The 23,002-nt window shown below is 40.7% G+C and overlaps 1 protein-coding gene across 14 annotated transcripts in view; it reads right to left on the bottom strand.

Moving 5' to 3' along the window:
- LOC128783698 (poly(rC)-binding protein 3-like) overlaps positions 1-23,002 on the bottom strand; it is a 499,860-nt gene that overhangs the window by 133,609 nt on the left and 343,249 nt on the right. Inside the window, exon 1 of one of the 14 annotated variants that reach the window (XM_053934750.1) lies at positions 6,869-6,940. The exons of 11 other annotated variants lie outside the window; for them this stretch is intronic. The gene's annotated coding sequence lies outside the window, so the exon portion shown is untranslated. Of the gene's footprint in view, positions 1-6,353; positions 6,456-6,526; positions 6,724-6,868; positions 6,941-23,002 lie in introns of those variants that run through there. 2 more of the 14 variants (XM_053934746.1, XM_053934757.1) reach the window with 2 other exon arrangements.

The raw sequence follows: 23,002 nt of genomic DNA, 5'->3' as shown, positions 1-23,002 counted from the left end.
GGAATACCGTGATGTCACATATTAAGTAATAACAGGACATGCCAACAGATTAATTGGTACTGAAGCTCCTAGAGATACACTGGCAATTAAGGTTCCTGTAAGCAAACAGAGGCCAACAGCAACACGGGTTGGAAGTGTGGGAAAGCCACACCCAGCATGTGATGGTCACCTCCAAGCAGACATCTCCAAGTGCAGCCCCATTTCTGTCAGAACTGGGGCTGCTTGGGGATCTGCTCTAGTCAATGGAAAAATAACACCTTTAGGAGGCTCCACCATCATGGCTCATATTGGAGTCTTTTGTCAGGAAAGTATCATTCCTACACAAAAAAGAGAAGCTTTCAAAATTTAAGCACTATTTTAAAACACAGGATCAGATTCCGAGAATCTTACTTATCTGACATTAGAAACACTGAAGGGACATTGGACTTTGTTACAAGCCAGTTTCAGTAGAGCTTATAATTTTTATTCAGCTTCCTCCACCCCACCCCAGTCACTGTGGGATGCTCACAGTAAATTAACAGTGACAGCCTCTTCAATACCTAGCAGGCATCTCTACTTGTGCACTGTGAATGCTTATGGGGGAAGAAGGAAGGGGGAAATAAAGTGCATCTCTCTCTTGGTGTCTGCACAGAGCCCTTGTTCTTCAGAGAAATCTAACAGTGTAACTTTTGATGTTCCCTACTAGTCAATCAAAATCCTCCTATCTAAACTTCTCTGAATGAAAAGGACCTGGGACTCCAAAGCTGATTTTCATCACTGTGAATGAACACTATAAACTTGTCTAGTGGAACAAAGGTAGAACTCTCATGTCTTCCTATCTGCAAGAGCAAAACATTTTATTTGAATTTACTCTCACAGGTATAGCATACACTTAGAAAGAAAAAAAAACATTTTTTTAAATCACTTTGATCATATGTAAGGAAAACTCTACCAGATCTGCCCAGATCAAGGAAAAGTATTTTATTTAGTACTTTATTTTAGTATTTAATCCAGTACTATATGGTAATTGTTGAGCCTATATAGTAATTATTGAGTGGATTTGCAGCATTTACAAAGGTTGCATTAACTCCAAATGTTTCACAGCCTTTTCATGTAAAATCTCTGCTGTAATTCTATACAATGTTTAATATTACAACACAGACAGCAATTTTTCTGTTTGCTCTTCTGGGTGTCTACCAGCTACTGGCATGTAGCTAGAACTATGCTAATGAGATCTTCAAGGTGTGCACACAGTTTCGTTAACTGAGTGAAATCACAGAAGAGTCATTTTATGGTCTTCAAGTCTCAGGTTCTGTCCTTCCAGTCATTTAGGCTCAAATGCTGAATAGGGGCTTTACTGCCCACCGACAAGAAAATCTATGCAAACAGGGGTAAAGGTAATAGACCATCATAAATACAGGACTAGATGGTGTGGACATTGCACCAAACACTTCATTACCATGTAGATACATGCAAAAGTATTCTTTTTTTGGGAGATGTGCCCCTCTTCATTTTTCCATCGCATGCTCTGCATGTGGGATAATATTCTTCCCTTTTTGCCACTGAGACAATGAGACTGTTCAGATTTCATTTCATAAAATCCTAAGATCAGCAATAACATCTGTATTTGTTTACCAACAAACATATACCTATTTGTGTGTAAAAGATGACAGAAGCCTTTTTCTGGACCTCCACATTCTCTGGGTGCAGCTGCCCAGACTCCCGCTGCCGTGTCTGAGACTGCTTTTCTGACACAGCCACCCCCATTTTCTGAAAGTTGGCTGAACATTCATAAAGCCCTGCTGTAAGCATCACAGTCAAGTCCTTGTGTTGATTTGTTTAATTTTAATGAAACAAAATTATTTTTTATTACAGACATGTGCCTAAACTATTCTGTACAGTGTTTTCCTAAGCATTTTCACTACTTTTTAAAAATTAATATTTGAAAATATTTCTCTTAAAATGTTTGTAAGATTAAAAAAACAAACAAAAAAAAACCCCAACAACCAAAAAGCCCACGAACAAAACAAAACAAAACCCCCACAAAAACCCACCAAAAAAAAAAAAAAACCCACCAAAAACCACACATTCAAGTTTTTCTCCAGACCATTTTGTGAAAGTTTTCAGGTGTCACTGCAATAAATCCTACTAAGAAATATTGCAGCATCCTTCTCACAGACTTGTATCAAGCTATAGGCTGTCTGAGCAACTAGGTTATGCCAAGAACAACAGGTATATTTATTAATTTTGCAAACCTGCTACCGATGCCCACATCCTCCATAGCAGGAAAGTCTGCTGAGGTCACTGGCTTAATCTCGACAGTGTTAATCGCTGCTCAATGACTCCCAGCAGTGTTGAGATACTATGGTCAAGCACAGAGCTCTGAGGAGGGGCACAGGAGAAAGAAACTTCATCCGACTCAAAATGACCATTACAGCTTTGGGGAAAACAAGGCGTGATCCAAGCGGGAGCCAGAATCAGAGAACCAGAATTAAAAAAAACCCAACAAACTAACTCCCTTGGGGGAATAGATCAATTCATGTTGGTTTGCAAATTTTTTTTTTGGACATATAGATAACAGTCCTTTATATTTTAAATAACAATTACTTTCTATGCTAATTGTTTTTTGTGTCTCTCTGCTGAGGGTTTTCAGGGCTCAGAAGGCAAGTCAAGATGCTGAACAGCATGTGTGTACACAAGATGACAGCCTCTGGCAGGGGACACAAAGGCTTCAGAATATGGGTGAGCACAGCAAAGGGCCACCCATGTGCATAGGGGATGATGAGCAGTCTGCTAGAAATCTGGCAGAGTGCTCAAAAGGGAGTTTGTTAGCCTGAACTTGACTTCTGTGCCTCACTGATGAATATTAACATACAGTTGCTCTTGCTGGATATCCCCATGGCTCTATGGCCACTTCAAGGATGCTTGCACATATTATTATCTCCCTCTTCCCTCTCACCAGTCGATGGGCACTACACTCTAGGGGCAAAACCACACACCCTTAAGACCAAGTAGATGTCTGTTTCAAAGATTTTCTGCTTGATTTTAATCAAAAAAGAGCTGGCATGGAGCTGCTGTTTTTTAATTAAAACCTCCTTTGCTGAGTTGTTTTTGTTTTGTGGAGCATCTATCAATCAGGAGGAGTCACTGTAGGATGCACTCGGTGGCAGCAGGCTATTTCATCCCTTCCCCCAAGCCCAGACACTGACTTCTTCCTCCCCTCCCCAACTTCATTAACTAAATGCACTGAATAAACCTTAACATCCCAGCTAAATCCTATTGGCCCTGGATTTGCTGCTTAATGCTAAAACCCAAGCGACCCATTTTTCTCCTGTTGATACTTCTACTGCTGATGGCAGCCAGCAGAGAAAAATACCCAGCTATAAACTATTTTCACGTAAGGAACAAAACCAGGAGCATTCAGCACTCACTCTTTCTGCTGCTGCTCACAAACTTTATGTAAGCTTTACGTGACGTGTCAAAGCGTCCCTTGCTTTTGTGCTTCACAGGCATCACAGTGAGCCTGTTGCTTAGCAAATGATTACAACAGAGTGCATCTGTTATTAAAAGTGCAACTAGGTCTCTTTTAAAGGAAAATGATCTGGCAAAGTCTATGAAAATTAATTTCTGTGCATTCTACAATCCCCAATCATGATGTTGTTATAAACATCAGAAGATGGAGATCCCACTAACTGAAAATCCTGGGGAGAGAACAACAAAGAGAGTAAAAATCTTCAGTACTACAGAATTATTTTGGTTGCTATCCTTAAGTTTTACTTTGAACTCTAAGTTTGTATTCCCAATTTCACATATGCCACAGAAAAGGCTAAAGATTATCCACTGTGCCCATCTCCTGTCTATCAGCCCTCGTGCTGCACCCCAGTTATAATTACTGCTTGTCATCTGCCCTCTGCACGATGACAAACAGGATCCTCAATGGTTCTTCCCAGCTCCTGACTCACTCTTTCCAAAGCACCCTAACTGGGTCACCCATCCAGCTGCAAAGCCTCCCTGTGGTAGCATTAAGACCTTTGGCTGCTGGTGTCATCCGCCTGCCTTTAATGCTTGCTCCACCAGACCTCTGATCTCTCTTCCACCTTAAAAACATGACCACCATGTGTTTTGCCACAACATCTGACACTCCAAAACCCTTGCCTCCCACAAATACCTCTTTTCCACTTCTGCCACACACACCTGTGGTTGCAGTCACGTCCCCTATTAGCTTTGCAAGCTGCTCCGCAACTTTCATCTGAAGTGATGCACCCTTGCCCGGCTGCAGGGTCCCTCTGGAACTGTCCCTGCCCAGCAGGTTTGGACCCAGGCTCCCAGCACTCCTAAGCACGAGGGCCACCTCACCCTCTGCTTCTCCAATTCCTGTCCTTCTGCCTGGGTACTGAGCATGAGGGGTGCGACACAGGATGTGTCCTGTGCTTTCACCAGGACAGCCTCTTGCCCAGGGATGGATCTGTGGAAAGCAGCTTCACGTGCAGAAAACTGAGTGCTTTTCCTCGTGGCTTGCAAACGTCGCTCATCGCATTTTCAGTTATCTGTCAGAGTGGCTATTCCAGCTTGCTCTTGGGTATCCAACCAACACAGCAGTCTTCGGATTTGACTTATATTTTTAATACCATATTTCACTTGACTTTATTAACAGACCTCAGTGTCCTACAATACCGAGGCTGGCTTCTGAGAAGTGCTGCATCCTGAATTGCCTACCCCATGGACACCCAGTCCTTTGACCAGCAAATTCCCACAGCATTCAGAGACTGCAAACGCTGAAAAGGAGCCTGGGCATTTGGTGAAAATGCAGCTATGCTGAATAAAAGTTGTATTTATAAAGAAGCTAAACGCAAATGCAATCTAGCATTGAAGATATGTGGCACAGGTTATGATTATTAGTACGCTGTCTGGTATGAGAAAGCTTTCAAATAAAAACACTTTCTTACTGACCGTGCACTCGCGTTAATGTGTTTCTTACCAATACCATTAATGGAGCATTCATCATGTTTCTTGCTTCTCTGAAGTAACAAGAGAAATAGATGGAACCATGTAAGAATAAAATTAAATATATCCATGGTGCTACACGTTATCATACTGCACACACTCTACAAATGTGTTTAAATAGGGTCCTTGAAGGAAGTAATGGCAACTGACTTCAATATTACAGAAATATTCAAACCAGCATAAATTGAAAGGCAGGAGAGATAAGTATTATAACCAATAAAACAAACACTTATATTCTTGAGGACTTGTTTTTTGCAGCAAGGACACAGATGAGAGAAAGACAAAAGGCAAGGTCTTCTGTAAGAAACCAGCCATTCCAGACTAAAGAAAGTAAATATATTTTTGTTCACTTGATTATAGATAAGGACGGTATGGAGCAATATCCACATGATTCATCAAGGTTTTCCCTTGCCTTGGACACAGTAAGTAGCATACTAGATAGAGGACATATTTCTTAAGAGGTTTCTGAGGAAGCAAACCTCAGCTTTTCTGTTTATTTTTATAAACTCTTGACGGATTTCAGCATGGCCAATTCCTGGACTCAGCTTTGAACCATTCTCAGGGATAGTTCATGAACTTTGCACCAGGAATCTTTTTAGGGATAAGCAATGGACAAATGGATTACCAGCGGCTCAACTCCATTTTTCACTATTGTTCTACTTCTAGAGCCATATACAAAAGAAACAAACAAGACCTACAGCTAGACTGGATGATACACACCCGTCTAACAGGTATTTATTTATTTCTTTTTAACACTTGAAAGTAGACATGCAAAGGAATTGCCAGTTATGACTGCATTTTGTTGCCTGTAATTTATGCCTGAGCTGTTAAAATATGTTTAGGTAATGTGCGTTAACTGAATGTTTATTTTTCCAGTAGCACTAGGAAGGTTATCAGAAACACAAATACAAGCTGTACACTAATATAACCATATCCGCTATCAGGACATTCTAACAGATGCATAAATTACATTAAAACATCGTTTTAGGTGCACAGGAACAATTTTTCTTTCATCTTCAAAAATAATAATATTAATAACCATAGTAATAAGGTATGAAGCCCAGACTCCTCCATTATTACTGTTAATTTAAAACTACTGTATATTTTTGAACTTTTCTTTAGGAAACACACACTTCGAAGTTCACTTTTCCCCCAGCGCACAACTCGCTGAGCGACGACCCGGTTGTTTACTCAGGCTGTTTACATAGCAACTTAAAAACAACAGCAAGAAAAGCCTCCAGAAACACTAACACATGAACGAAAGGTAATAACTTCCAACACCAATACAAATTCCAAAATATGGGACAATATTCCGAACGGGTTGCTTCTGACAGCGACGCCGGTTTACAGCACGTCAGAAACTTACTAACCTCTGCCTTCCTAATCCCTCCGCAACCCCGGTGGTCTTCCTCGGCCTCTCCCCGCTTCACGTTAAACTTGCAGGAAACCATTAACCGGGGGCACACGGACGGACACCGAGCAGGCTCCGGATGATATTATCGCCTTGGAGCGCCGGAGCTCCGGCTCAGGCGGGCTTACTCACCCGAGGGAAGCCCCCACTTCCCGACTGACAGTCCCTGACGGATCTCCCTCGGCGCGGCTCACTCGTGCGGCGGATAAACCAGCCCCATCTCCGCACGGAGCACTTCTACCGCAACTTGTTGGGTTCGGGCCGTACAGCTGGAGTTTTCCCGACTTGGCCCGGCGCCGCCCGTCCCGGGCCGGCAGCGCGGCCGCTCGCGGCCCGCCCGGCTCCCCGCGGGCCGGCCCGCTCGGCTCCCGCCGCCGCCGCACACAAAGAGCCCCGCGCCCCCCCGGCAGCGCCCAGCCCGGGCGGCGCCCCGCGCCCTCAGCGCAGCGCGGACCCCGCGGGGCCGGCACCCACCTGCGGAGCGGCTCCGCTCCCGCCTCCCCGGGCGCAGCTCCCGCCGTGCCGCCCCGCGCGGACAGATGGCCGGCAGCCCTCGCAGCCCTCCGCTCTGCCGGAGAGAGGCAAAGCCCGGATTTTTTTTTTTTTTTTTTTTTTTTTTTTTTTTCCTCTTTCCTCCCTTCTCCCCGTTTTATGCTCTCTTCCTCCCTTGGCTTAGACCCTGGCAGATCAGCACAAGTATGCTCGCAACACCCCCTCCACCAGTCACTTCAATTAGTGCCACACGAGAGGAGCTTCTGCCCAAAATCTGCTTAAGAAAGGGCCAGAGGGCAGGGCAATCGCCTTTGCTCAACAATGACCAGAAGCTGCTATAAATATCCAAACAAAAGCAGTGGCAAGGCCAGGAATGTCATATCCTAATGTGATAAAAATTGTAAATATCCGATGTATACCAGAAACACAAAGCAAGAAAATTAGGTTGTTTTCTACCAAAGAGACAAAGATTAAAAGCAGTCACCACCTCCTTACCCTCTCCCCCATATACGTGACCTTGTAGTATGTTATCAAAGTTGTGTATTTCTGGGTGCCAAGCTATTATGTTTTCGAGGTCCAGAGCAGCTCGTTCACAATCCCTTTGTGACAGCTGCTCGCTAATATTTATAGGTACCCAAGTCTGTGCACCTTATATAACCAAGTCGACTGACCAGGGCTGGGCAGAGGTAGACTCCAATCCCACAGATAATGGTGCTTCACACAAATAGTACAGGCAGTGGCTTACCTTGTTAATTAAAACCTTAACAGAAGTTCCCAATACACCAATAAGTAAAGCGATACTTTAATACTGTACAGACAGGGGTGCATTCATATAAAGACTGAAAGATTTAATGTAATTTGATTTAGACACATTTTACACTAACATTATTCCAGTGCTGTGAGTGAGGAGAAACTACAGCCTGATGTTTCTAACTATACAGTGAACTAGAGCTGAAAACTAACAAAAAACCAAAAACGAACAACAAAACTCACAAAAAGCCAACACGCCCTTGATTGAGCACAGTGTCTCTACTAGCAGTGTCTGGACCTTGGGCTTGTGCATCACGTCACAAATGCCCAGTTCACACTGTGCAAGTAGCTGGATGCCACTGGTTCTAGCATGGAGAGGGCAGAGTGGCAGAAGGGAGTGGTTTCAGTCCCACAAGACTGCTTGCAAACTCTGCAGTGCCTTCAAGATAGTAATTTCCAGTCTGTTGATGGCCAAATGACAACAGCTAGGTTCATCTGAGGAGAAGGCAATATCCACTGTCACCTAATTCCCTCCCCAGACATTCAAGAATGTAATCATTGCAAAGGGAGGGCATTCAGCTCATGTCCAAGTCTCGTGCCTCAATGTTTACGTACAAATCTGTGTAAAAGTAGTTAATCCTTTTGACCAACCGCATGCTCTTTTAGAACTGAGATAAAGGCCATCTGAAATTAACCCTGTATTTCCTCTGTTGGGTTTCCATCAACTCAAAAATCAACTTTTCTTCTACTACAAATACATGTTATTTTTTCCATTTCATTCCTATGCCCTCTTCTGATCACACTTGTTTGTCATGCTGCAGTGAACATTGCTTTCTCAAACTAGACCAATTCCCATACAGACTTATTCTCAAAGCACCTTTATCCACAAAGGATGGTCACAGAGGATTTTTGCTGCTTTATTAATTCCCTGAATTTGAGCATGTGCCCAATGCAATGAAGAGTGTACTTTTAGAAGATCACTTGATTTAAAAGAGAGAGTATTTAAGTGAAGCTCATACAAAACCCTAGTCCAAAAATCCCATATGCAGGCTTGCAAAAACAAAACTGCCCACAAGATTTCCAGACTTCCTAGATTCAGCAGAGAGAGAAATATTTTTTATTTCAACAAAGAGTTGTGAGTAACCCCGAGTGCACAGATACAACAACAACACGAACAACACAGACTCAGCATTGTTGGGCCAAAGCTGCCAGCCCATGGGCTGACAAAGCCCTCCCTGATGATGGGGGACAGGGAAGCAGAGGTCCTCACTCTGGCACAGGCATGCTGCTGGTCTGTGCAGCTCAGCACAGCAGCCAGGGTAATGGAAGTGCATCCAGCTGAATTTCCAAGGTGTTCCACGCAATATGACTAATTAACCCTGCCAGTTCCACTGGCTGGTCTTTACACAGGCTCCTGCCTTTATTTCAGTCTGGGCCAACTGAGTGAGTTGGCCACAGCAGCAGTACAAACATGTATTGCATTGCAAAAGAATGGACAGAAGTCTCACTGAAGGAATAAAAAAACCGCTACATAATCCTCAACAACAAAAAACCCCTCCAGGTAAGCAGGAAAAAGATTTTTAGAATAATAAGCTTACTTGGCAAAAACATGAGCAATGACTTAAATAACTGCGTAGTTGTGACTGAATAACAAGACAGTAAAAATAAATCACTAATGGAGTGAAATGCAAGGCTGTGTGCATAGTATAAGAATTTAGCCAGCCAGGCAGATGAACAAATTGGTGGAACTGATGCTAGAAGTGACAGAAAAATATCCTTGTCTCTGAATTCTGTGTGAGTTTTGTATCTTTAATTTTTGTATGTGTCATTCCTGAGTTCAAAGAGGAGAAATAAAAAGGGTTATAAAAATAAAAATTAAAAAAAAAAATCTCCTTTCACCAAAAGACTCTATTTGTATTGATCTGTCTTGATCTGCTCCTCTTCATTTTGCATGCTGCTTTCCTACACCAGCTTTTCCAAACTATGGATAGAAATGGTGGAGGAATCTTGCAACCTCCCTTAAGGACTGATGAAAATGTAACATAAGAAAAACTGCATGTATGGATATATGCCTCACAAAGGGATATTCAGAAGGGCTGTCTTTGCAAGTGTGAAATCATTCCAAATGCCATTTGCTTTTCAAGTCAAAATGCTCCATTTGATGATAAATCTAAGAGACAGATGACAGAAATGTCCCTGACTGAGCAATGTCCCAAAACTAAAATGTACAAAGTAAAGATACTATTTAGTTTATGAACAATTTAATGTATGCTTGCAATTTTAAACTGTCATAAAACATTCTACCAACAGAGTACTCATTTTATACAGAATTATGCATTATCTGCAAGTGCTTTAAGTTAACTCATTATGGAAATAGAAACCTGGATCAGATACATTGGGTCCTTGCATTTGACATAATTTACTGGAGAAGGAAACCTGTGTACAGAAAGCTATCCTCAAGCACTGTTTGAAGTTTTCCCTTAAATACTGTTTTATTTGATAAGTGAAAACTGACAACACCAGCAAATCATCTAGTATTAGTGTTCTTTTCTTTTACATGTCCCTGCCCACGGACAAAAAATAATAATGGGTTATGCTATTCCTTAGCCTGAATAAAATGTTGCAGTTCCGGAGATAAAGACGTATTGAGCTGAGCAATTAAATAGCTAAATAAATGAATCAGCAGAGCAGAAGTGACAGATTTAATTACTGCTTAGAGCTAGGAAGGGGAACTAATTATGGGGTTCACGAACCTCATGCCATTCTTTTCCTTAAGCATGTGCTTCTATTCTTCTGGATCAAACTCTGCAAATGAGGTAGCACCATGCACTAGATTAAAAAAAAAAAAAAAGGAGAAAGGCATAAAAAGCTATCCAAAATTTGGAAATAAAGTCTAATCTTTGAAGAAAGAATAGTCAATACTCTGTTCTAAAAGCCTATGTTCAGTTGACTCCATACTATGAGTTACAAGAGCTTGCTTTCAAATAAACACTAAAAATTTAGTTCTCCAAAAAATGAAAGCAAAGTCAAGTTCACTGGATATGAATAAACCAAATATTGCAACAGAAAGCTGTGGTAAGTGAGGCATAAAGCATATAGCTCTATTGAGTGGTTAGGAGCCCTGTTCTTCAGAAAGTATCTGTCGCTGGGAAGACTGAGAAAGCTTTTGGTCCTACTACCTCTCTCCTGATTTGGACAGCCCACCACACCAAACAAAATATCTCAGAAAGATGCTTTTATGGCCACCAACTATAAAAACACTAGTGGTGGAGAAAAACTGCTCCTCAGTTTCTGCCTTTTGTCTCATTTCTCTAGGTTGCATTTACTTTACCACTCTAATTTTATTCTTGTTTGATAAAACTGTCAATGCCAATTATTTGAGTTTCACATTAAACTCACGATCCTAGTGGTATAATCCCCTAAACATAGAATTCTTTTCCTTTTTAGTAGGAGGGAGAAAGGGGATAAAAGCCCACATATATATAGCATTTGAATCACATCATTCAATTAATTGAATAATTTTGGTTTACAGCTATCTTGTACAGATAAAGAGAGACAGGTATCATTTCAGGGGAAATAAAGTGCTGGGTTTTTAAAAATGAATGAGGGAAGAGAGGAGAAGTCTTTCATTCATAGCCAGTCGCTTTCTAAAATTGTATTCTCATTATGATGTCTGTTTTAGCACAATTTTAAAAATCTACACATTTGCCTCTTTCCTACAAGTACTACAAAGAGAAAAATATCTCTGGACAGCTGACCTCGTACACCATTCTGAAAAGAAAATCAGGCCTTTTACTCCACTGACTTCGAAAATTTTAAAAATGCAGGACATGACGCAAACAATAAAACATCTTATGGCTAGGAAAGATCTAAATCTACCTCAGCAATAATTGTGATCTCCTTCCACACCACGAGTAATTTTCTCAGAATGAAAACAATTGTGTCCAAACCCAGAGCAGTAGGCTGATCCCTTGGAAGGCTCACTGAACAATCACAAATGCCATCATCATCCAAGATTACAACATCAGCTCTGCTTCACTGAAATTCTGTCCTCTGAAGGCAGCCAAAACCAAGGTCTATTGCCTCAATAGAACTTGAACTCTATCTTCAAAATCAGTTTCTGGGTTTCTGTATCTGCAGGAATCCAGGGGCACTGTACATCCAAGATAAGATAAAACCAGGATTTTTTTTTTTTAATGGAATTATGGTATAGCTCTATACAAGTGATATTCTTTGCCTGGAATTGTTGTGCAGTTAGATCAGAAGAAAATGCATTTTGTACCTAAACATACAGCAAAGCAGAGAGGAGCTGATATTCCAAAAGAGCACCATCTGAAACACTGGGTGCAAGTTGCATTAACACTCGTACCATACGCATGTTGCAGCATCAGATATCCATGTTATTAAAGTGTGAGGTGTGTAGAGTGTCACTAAGGTACCAGTGGTCATGAACCTTGCAGAACACACACACACACACACACAACTGATATCTCATAATAGAGGTATGATGATTGTATAAATAACCTCAGTAGAGCATGATGAGAAAGGATCTCATGGGCAGGGGCAGCTTGTCAGCAGACTGCCAAAGGACAATAGGAGAATGTGTGCTTTTGGTGCACAACACTTCTAATCTCAGGAGGCAAAAGCAGCAGTATTTCCCTAACAGCTCCCTGCCAGGCTGACATGGAAAAAACCTTTTAAGTGTCTGAGGTGTCCCTCTCAAGAAAGGACATGATCAGTATTTGCCTGTGCATCCAGAAGCAGAGTCCTAAAGGAATACAGGGCATATACGAATGGAAGCCACGCAGAAGTGAGCTCACCACCTGGGAAGAAAAATTACTATGAATCCACCATCTTCTGCTCTCACTGCAGAGCAGTGCAAAAGAATTCCCTCATGGGATACTTGGAAGTGGAGTAATGGTTAAGCATACTCTGGAAGTAAATTTGTCATTGCTTTATTTATACCATTTTGCTCTCAGTCTTGCACTTGGATGTCTGCCCTTAGGTCTTGCTTAACATAATTTTGCAGTGTCTCACACCCAGCCAGCCTGGTGAAGTGGAGAAACAAGATGAAACAGAGTGAAACCAGTAAATTATCAGTAGGAAACAAAGAAGGGTGCACAGGGTGTCTTGAGACATGAATTTCTCTTCCAGCAGGGTCATAGAAGACCAGAGCTGGCAAGTTTTCCTTCCTGTTTTTAAAGGGTCACTGGCTTGGGATGACTTTACTAGCAGGGAAAGGATTATCTCTAACAGACATGAACTAATTCTTCTCCTGCATGCTGGCAAAGCTACACTCCAAAGTTCTGGGTGAGCCCTGGGTTTTCAAGCCTCTCCCTACTACAGGGAAGGTAGCAGGTCATTTTTCACACGCATGGTAGTGTGCCATTTCATCAAATCTGCTCTTGGGAAGTTTGCTTGTGCTGATTTGCAAAAAAGTGACTAAGTATACCAGCAGGAGTATGAGGAGTTGCCAGTTGTCCGGTACAAAGAAGAAATTACTGTTTTTTTGCATAAAGTCCAAATAACATTTATACAGTACTAATCTCAGACCTAAAAATTATTTAAAATCACCTACCATTTTCTTCTGTAAAATCTCAAAGAAGTACTCTTTTTTGGAGTGTCTTCCTAATAGTTCATTGGAACAGCAAGTATCCAGTCTTCACTGGGTACTAATATAAAAACCAATCAAGCTCGTTGACAGTAATGACAACTAAAATAATGGGAGCCACTGTCCAACTAAAAAGCTGAAGTAAGCCTCCAGCCACAGTGCTCAAAGGGTTTTCACAAAGAAGGGCAAGGATCTGTGCATACAAGCGTCAGAGCTTGCTTACTCTTGGAATAAGTTGCATCTTAAAAAAACAGTAAAAAAAAACCCTGCAAATAACCAGAATTATGCCAGAAATAGGAAGAACAAGGAAGTCTGTGAACTGGATAGAGTGCAGCCCTAGACTGAGCCTGAGCAAAATTCACAGAAAGTTTCTCCTCTCTCCTAGGGCAGTAGTATACCAAAGAGGAAGAAGCCATATGAAAAACGAAATAAGGAGTGAGAAAACTGATTCTCATGAGCCTCATAATACAATCCTTGACTTAATCGAGATGAAAGAAAGGGGTTTTATATGCGGTAATATGTTTGCTGTGACACTTATGAACAATTATAAAAAGTAATTAATTAATTAAATAAAAAGCTATCTTGATTAGTGAAACTAGAGAAGCAGTTACGTTCAAAAATTCTGCCACTGTGAAAAACACTGGCTGCAACATGAGGGAATAGCACAAGCCCAGAATGGACCAAGAGAACAATTCAGAAATCTAAAGGAATGGTTCACTTCCATCTCTTGAGGTCTGAGGGTCAGTTTGAAGGAACAAAGCTCCAGGGCACAAAAATCAATCAGACAGTTGTGGAAGAGACTTGGGAAGTTCCACGTATAATTTCTACTTTAGCTACCAAATTGGTAATGTCTGGTAATTCCATTGGTAGAAGGTATGGAAATTATCAAAATCTTCCAAACACAGGAAAGTTTGAAAGTCAAACCTGAACCTTTGTGATTCAAATCTCAAAAGCAAACAGTGATGGCAGACCATCCATCCATCCATCCATCCATCCATCCATCCATCCTGAATGAATGAATGAATGAATGAATGAATGAATGAATGAAAATTTGTTTTAATACTAAACTGCTGAATTCACAAAGAACTTTGGGTAGAAAAAGAAGAAACTGAGATAGTCAGAGATGGAGAATGAAATACTGATAAAGTCATCTGCATTTTGGAATGAGTAGCATGCTACACACTACATTGAGACCAAGGACGCTCCCTGAATTTCTAAATATAAGTAATGCCATGATTATTCCTCATTTAAAATATTCCTCACTATAAACATTTGACATGCCTTTTATTCTAGAGCCAACACAAGACTTTTCAACAGCTCAGACAAAACTGACAGTCAATCCTCCTAAAATAACAGATGGGACAGGGCCACCCCTGCTTGCCACAGAGAAGTGAGGAATTGCAATGGAGAGATCTAGAGGATTCGTGCTGTTAATCTGGCTGCCTCCAGGGACTGATAGCAGTCAGCTATCACAGCTGCTGGCACTGGGCATTCTACCAGTAGTTTCCACTCCTACTTTAGGGGCAGCAGTGCTTTCAGACAACCTGTTTTTCCCTGTCCTAATATGGACAAAATTAGGGTGAACAGATGTTAAGGGATGTGTGCTTTGTCTTTCCAGGAGCCTGCCACCTTAGACAATTTCTGCATTGCTTGTGCTCACAGCCAGTCCAGTTTGCTGCTGAAAGCTGAAAACTCAATGCTTCTTCTGCATTCTCAGAAGATTCAACAAAACTTATGTTCACTGGTTTCATAATGCTTCTGAGAGTCAGGGGCCTTGACCCTCATATGAAATCCACCTTGCGTCAGTCTTAATTCCATCTCCAGAGTCATCAGGATAACATTATGTTCAAAAAAGCAAATAGTTAATCTCTAATGATTAAGAATATTTTTAACATGCTGCCCATATTGTGCTCTTCAAGTTCCTTAAGAAAGTGAAATTGTGGTGAAATTCTTGATGTAAAAAGCTACTGTGAGATATTTCAATATGCTGGTGCAAAGTAAGAGTTATCAATGTGTCAGGGCAGAGCGTGACTAGTTTGATCAGGAAACTACTGTAGAGAGCTGTAGCGTAAATTATAGATGTAAAATCAGAAGCAGCTTTGAAATGTGTATTGGCAGTTGTTCCTTTTACAGGACCATTGGACCATGTGTTGCATCAATATTGGGGATAACACCCAAATTTCAGTAAATATTAGTGTTTAAAGCTGAAGTTATTAAATCCTTGTGGAGGTATATTTGCTGCAGCTTTTCTGAAAGATTATACTGCTGTTGCCCAGTAGAGTAGCAACAACAGGAAAAAAAGAACAATAATTTTGTTCAACATAAAATCATACTTTGCTACACCATAATGACTTTTTATATAAAACCCAATATTTTAATTCCATTATATTTTTTAATATATGAAACTTTTCTAAGGAAGAAATAATTCAGTGATGCCCAGCAAATTCAGACCCATTCTACACCTGTAGATTTCCACTGCGCCCTCTTGAGATTCACTTTGTTTTTCAGTGCTTAGCTCCAAGAACATAAAATAATAATCTTGTCCTACCTCACAGAGCTACTATTAGCATAACCCATTTATATTCTATAGCATTACAGCATTATGGGGGAAAAATGGTTTCTATATGTACCATTCAATGAGTACATTTTCCACTGAACTTTAAAAAAAAACCAAAAACACAAAACCTAAATTTGTCTCTTGAACATTTTTTTTCCATTTTCTTTTCTAACTTCCATCACCTTGTTTTGCTGTGTACTGTGTTATGTCTCCTGGTATAGTCTTCTTGTTTGAGTCACTTTTCTCTGTCATCTAATTGTGGTGAGATTTCTTTCAATGCTTCTGTTCTCCACTGTTGCAGTCTTCTTATTTCTCATATATTGCCAGTCTCTCTAGATTGAGAATAGGTAACTATTCTCAAACTTACTCAGGTCTTTGTATCTCTCTTCTTCTTACTCTGAGCCTTTCCTTTCCTGCCTGTGAACCACCTTGCTTTGGCTCCTGAAGGAATTGTCTCCTTTTGTAGGGGTAATGGAGAGCACTACACCCGCAAGCATTCATTGATGAGGAGACAGGGAAATCAGAAAGAGTGAATGATCAGAGAGCTTTTATTCAGGATTCATGAAGGCCTTTAGCAATGTGTAAAACACCACAGAGATAATGAGTGGTAGGGATTGTATCTGCCTGAAATAAGGGTTTCTCCAAATGTTCAGTGCAAAAAAGTTGCTAACCTTGCAGAGGCCTTCAAATTGCTGCAGCTCAAACCCCAGGAGGCTTTACAGGTTAAATTTTACATCTTGAACTCAATTGGGAAACAAACTCAAAGCTGTTGCATGCAACAAAACACATGGTTTATGGGATGATCACAGTCCAGGTGCTGATGGCACACAGCTGCTTATTCCCTTGTCCTGTGCTGTGGGTTCTCAAGAAGTGCAAGACAGAAACAACCAGTGCTGTCATTTACCTTGATTTCAATAATTTGGAGGACCTAGATCTGTCCTCAAAGATATAAATTAAAAGTCTCATTGTTAAGCCTAGTTTAAAAAAATGCTTACAACTGCAGATGCAACTTGGCCTTTCAAATAGGAATTCAGAATCCAGCAGAACTCCTAGAGTAAGAATGATATGTATTTATACATAGAATGATTCTTCGTTTTGTATTACTTCCCTTTAAGGGGTGGTAGAGGCATTTCTAAAGTTTGATAATTGCTCAGTTCCAAAAGGTAAGATATCTTCTCCCTGCAATCTAGAGAAATGCTGGAGTTGTGAATATATTGCTGGAAGGCCTTACCTTAGAGTTAAGACTCTAAACAGACCCAGCATTTTTGTGCAGAGCAGCTGCTCAGGGAGAAATCAGCAACTCTCCTGGAGTGGCTCATGAGGAAAGGCTCACAGGACTCAGTCCTACAAAGGCACTGACATAATCTGGTACCATCACTGGCTTCTTCTGCAAGTGTGCAGTGCTGGTCCGTTGACAGAATATAGCCAGGAATCACATCTGTACACACCTGTTTGCAGGAGACAGATCCCACTGTTTGGAATCTGCTGATGAAGCCTCACAGCTGCTCAAGGATGAAATTTGCCTCTAGTTTGGGGGTTCTGCTTGCTATTCAAATCCCATCAAAGTAGGATGCTGTCTCAGTCTTCCTCACTTCTGAGGCAGAACATGCACACACTCATGCATACATCCATATATACACTTCTATCTATATGTGGGTACAATTTTCAGAAAGCACAATTTCATAGTTTCAGAATATTTCTAGGACTCATCTCACTGAACTGTAGAGCAAGCTGCACTGAAATTGTTAGCATTTGAGAAGGGATTATTTTTGTATGATCACTTTTTTATTTATCTGTGTAAGTTTTCCCAACTTGTTCTTCCTTCATTCTGCTCCCTTTCCTATTCATTTTTGCAAATGTTTTCTCTTTTTCTTTTTTCCCCATGGCTTGAATTTTATGAGCATTCCCTGTATATTTTAGGGCCTTTTCTTATGAGGCACTAAAGAGAGAGAAAGCAATTCAGAAAAAGAGCAGTAAAAAAATTAATAACTTTAACTACATAAAATCATAGAATAAGTTGAAAGGGCCTTGAAGACCATCTGGTTCCAAAACTCCTGCTGTGGGTTGGGCCACCTTTCACTAAACTGGGTTGCTCAGAGCTTGATCCAACTTGTTGTTAAACACATCCATGGATGGGGCATCCACAACTTCTCTGGGCAACCTGTTCCAGTGCCTCACCACCCTGACAGTAGAGAATTTTTTCCTTATACCTGATTTAAATCTACCCTCTTTCAGTTAATGTCAGGTCATTTTGGAGGGAAAGGTAGGAAATGTGGAAAGAGAAACTCCCCAGAGTTCTCATTTTTTCTACACTGTTTCAATATACAGCACAGTAATGGTGATTATTAGAAGTTCTGAAAGTGGAAGTTTCCCAGACAGAAAAATATAAAATAATATCAGCTCTGGAAAGTTAAATTTGGTAAGTCTAACCAAAAAATTACTTTGAAGAGCAAGTTTCTAAAGGCATAAAACTAATAATGAAATATTTTTAAACACTTCCAAAACAGGAAATCTGCCAGAATGTCTGTAGGGCTGATAAATAACTTGGATATGAAAGGGGAACCCAAATAAGATCAGACTCTACTTCAGAAAAGTGAAAAGAATCCTTTATATAGGTGTAAAGAACACTATGGAATAGTTTTTGGAGATTCCCAGGCTGAAACTTTCTTTACAGGGCACAACCCCCTTCCTGGTTAGACAGTAGGAAACACAGAGCAGAAAACTAAATGGTCACTCTTCACAGTTCAGAGAGATTTCTAGTGAAGGGAAATGCACTGTTCAGCATAGCTCTCAGTGATTTGGTTAAGGCTGAATAGTGAGGTGCGGTTAAATCATACTGGATTATTTAATGTAGTAAAAGCCAAAGATGTCTGAAAAATTGCAGAATAATCTCAATTCTTTTGAGATTGATGATAAAAGTGTGGACCAAGAATAATGCTGATAAATGTTCAATCTGGAACAACAACAAAACAAAAAGTCCTAACTATACAAACTATACATACCCAGTGATGAGCTGTAAGTGAGCTGCTACAAATCTGAAATATGGCTACTGCAACTGGTGAAACCATGTACCATTCCATAAAAACACCAGCCTAATGTAAAGGGAATATTATGAATTATTAGGAAAATGAAACGGAAGAGAGATTATAAGGTCACAAAGAAAACACAACTTATCTTCTAAGCCCCAAGGGACTCACCTGAAGTAAAAACATATAAACAAGGATCTACGGATAAGTAAGATAATTAATGGTAAGGAATGGTATCTGTGTGAGGAACAATAAGTAGGTTGGGATAACTGACATTTTTTTGTTCTGTTTAATAAAAACCCACAATCTATCCTGGCATCCTGGTTTACATGATCACTCCTACAATATTTCTTAGCAGTAATGACGTACATTTCTGTAATAATAATGATCTGTATTTTCACTGTTCTTTTTCTTCAAAATACAAAGTGTCCCAGGAATATTGTTTAAATCATTAAAGCAGCCATTTAAGTAAGCAAAACCAAATTCTGTTGGAAGTAGCAGGTTGGAAGAGGTCTTTGGGTCTCATCTGGGCCTACCCAAACATGATTAGCTTTGAAGTTACATCTGAGTTCAAAGGTTGCTCAGGAGCTTGCACAGAGAGCTTCATCTGATTTCCAAGAATGGAAATACCACAGAGTCTCTTCATACCTGTGCCAGTATTTCATGTACATATACACACACACACACACACACAAAAGAAAGGAGAGATTTTTCTGATATTTAGACAAAATTTCCTATGTTGTGACTTGGGGCTGCTGCCTTTAGTCCTATTGTGTTGCACTACCTAGAAGTATTTGACTTCATCTTATCTGTACATTGCCAATAGGTAGGTGAAAACAATTAGGTTCCCCCCTTATTCTCACTTTCAGACAGAACACTTTTCCTTTCGGCTTCTCCATGTATGTCATGTGCTCTGGCCACCTGGTGCTCCAAGGGACTCATTCCACTATGTCAATGTCCATCTTGTACAGGGGAATCCAAAACAGAGCACAGTCCTCCAGGTAGTCTTACTAGTGCCAAACAGAGGGCAAAGAATCACTTTTCTCAACTTGCTGGCTACTGTCTTGCTAGTGGAGCCTAGGATGGTGTTGACCTTCCGGATGCACTGCTGACTCACTGGAGTTTTTTTGTCTACTGTGACACCCAGGACTTTTTATGCAGTGCTGCTCTGAAGCCAGTTTGTGTCCAGCCTGTCCTGCTGCATGATCAGGAATTTGAATTGGCCTGTGCTGAACTTAAAAAAGTTTCTGCCAGATTTATACTCCAGCTTGTTGACAATGCTCTGAATGATACCCCTGCACATTAATTGGCACATTAATTGCTCCCCTAATCAGGTGTCATCTGTGAACTTGCTGACAGCTTTATTTCATCCCACTGGATATATCTGCAGTGAGGGCATGAATGAATGTCCAACTAGTGTTGGTTTCTGAAAGATGTTACTAGAAATCACTCATCAGATGGACTTTTACAGCTGATCACAACTCTTGGAGCCTCATGATATGGCCAATAGTGTGTTCACCTTGTGGTCCACTGCTCAAGTCAATGCCTTACCAATTTGGCTGTAGGAATACCATGTAACAGGCCTTACAGAAGCCAAGATAAATGACCTCTTCTTTCATCCATCAAGCCAGCCATCTTCTCAGAGCAAGCACTCAGACTATTCAGCCACAATTTGTGGTTTGTGAATCCATGCTGTTCCCAATAGCCTTCTTGTCCTCCATGTGACTGCACATGGTTTTCACAAGGGTTTCCTCCAAAATCCTTGTGCAAACTGAAGGGAGCTCTATCAGCAAATAGTTCGCCAGATCTGCATCCATGCCCATGTACGTGTAACACTTGTCAGCCTTCAGGATCCTCTCCTGATTCCTAGGGACCTTTTGAAGAAGAAAGCAGTCCTTGCAATGACCTCAGCTCCTTTTCTCCACATCATTGGATACATTCTCTCTTGTCCCAATGGACTTGCGTGTGTCTAGTTTGCTCACTTGGTCACTAATGCGATATTCCCAGATTCTGCCTGGGAGGTACAGGGACAGAACTGGCCATGAAAGACCAAGGAGAAGACGCTAAGTTGCTCAGCCTTTTCTGTGTGTTTCAACTCTGCTTCCTTGCTTCATAGCCCCTCGTCTTCCTTTTGATTCTATTTCTAGAAATCCTTCTTGTTGCCATTTCCATTCCTCACCAATTTCAAATCCAGCTGAGTTCTGACTTCCCTAGTTCCCTGCCTACATGACCGACACGCTCTGCACCTGAGTAGCTCTCTTTGGCCTCCTCTGCCTTTTGCGCTGGAGAGAAGATGGAGCTCCCTGCCTGTCTGTTGTGCCTGTGCGACTGCATGGGCTGTGACTGGGCTGAGCCCAGGTCTTGGGAGGTTGTCCTCAGAGACCAGCCTTCTCTAGGGATTTCCTTCCCCTTCCCCTTCCCCTCCCCTTCCCCCTCTCCTTCTGTTTCCCTCTCCATACAATCTCCCATGGGAACCTGCTGAACAGTTCCCAGAATGAGCTGTTAAACCCTCTATTTTCATCTGCTGTTATCATTCATAAAACTTTGGGTTTTTGATCAAAGTACTTGTTCATTTCAGACAAAAGATTCTCAAAAAAAATAAAGTGCAAAAAAAATTTAAATGAAACTTTTTTCTCTATCAAAGTCAATTTAGATGCAAGTGAACTTTTACAAGGAGCCATAGTCACTTAATTGTGTTAATTCACTAAGGTGAAATGAAAAGTAATGGAGTAGAGACGCTTAACGCTTATTGACTATAAATAATTTAGATTATTTATAATTTCAAATACTAATTGGTAAATAATGATCCATGGCTAAGTCTGACAATATGGCTGGAAAATGAAATCAAGAGAGATTTCAAAGAACCCCTCCCAACTCAGCATCCCATGAATTTTGCTTGCTGCCTATCAACATCTGTTTCACTTTTCAGCAACCTTGTCTTGCCTGCTTTGCAACTCACAGCAGTGCCTAATTTAAACATTCTGTAATTATGGTTTTTAGTCCTAAATGGGGTTGTGAGATGTGCAATTACTGCTTCTTTCATTTTGTTTATAAAAGACAAGCAAGAGAGAGAATACTGGTTCTTTGCTCCCACCTGTTATGCTATGAGAAGCTAAATGAGTGTTTGACAGGTAAAAATATAAACTATGAACCCTCAGATTAAAATACTATTAGAATTAAATTCATATGTGTTTGTTAGAGTCTAGGCAAGTTCCGGGAAATGACAGCATGTTACTTTTCCTTCTACATGTATAGTGTGCTCAAAAAGCTTCTCTTAAAATGCCCTGTAATTAACCTAGGATACAGGACAGAAAACGGTGAACAGAACAACAAAGACAATTTGTCATCAGGATTTTCATTAAACCCCTCAGTATTATAGGAATTAATTTCAGTAGTGCTTTGCCCTGATTACTGCCTGTCAGATAGGATACAGGCATCCAACAGGATATTTGAATGGAGAGCTTTGCTCCCATCCTACCTCAGCATTATGAAGGTAAGTGGTTTATCTACATTGACTGTGATTCATCATCTATATTTTAATATTGAAAAAAGTGAAGGTGGCTCTAATTTTAACTTCCCCTAGCACTGCTTTTTTCCAGTAAATGTTACATTGATAATAGCTCACATTGCCATCCCCATCTTGGGCAGGGAGAATGATCAACAGACTTTCGAATCACAATAGTCATTAATTTGTTACTTCAGTTTCCCAGACATTATAGTTCACTACATAGTGTTATATCACACAGGCACACAAACCATCTCTCATTTCAGGTTCTGAATTGTGCTACATCCTGTACAGCATCTAGGCAGCGTTCTTATCTAGCCCTCACATTTTCAGTTTTTCAAAATGCTCCCCTTTTAAAGCAGACCACTTTGAAATCTGCAACACATTTTAAAGCAATGATTAAACACTAATCCACTAACATACTGAAGTGGCACTTGAGAATTTGGCAGTATCACTTTAAATAATCTCTTAGCCTACTGATGGCTCTCTCAGTATCCTGTGTTTCCACACATAGCTGATGAATAAAATTATTTGAACTAATCTGTGCCTATACTTCTCACAGTATTTCTTGCATGAAAAGCAAACAGTGCAACATGTATGCCTTAAAGTAAGGAAACCTGTAGGAAACACAGTCAAAATTTCAGTTTCTATAACATTTTCTTCTTCA

The sequence above is a fragment of the Vidua chalybeata genome, chromosome 1 (genome assembly GCF_026979565.1).
Source record: "Vidua chalybeata isolate OUT-0048 chromosome 1, bVidCha1 merged haplotype, whole genome shotgun sequence".
NCBI lineage: Eukaryota > Metazoa > Chordata > Aves > Passeriformes > Viduidae > Vidua > Vidua chalybeata.
The sequence above is the reverse complement of the archived record's forward strand: the minus strand, read 5'-3'. Positions and strand labels throughout refer to the sequence as shown.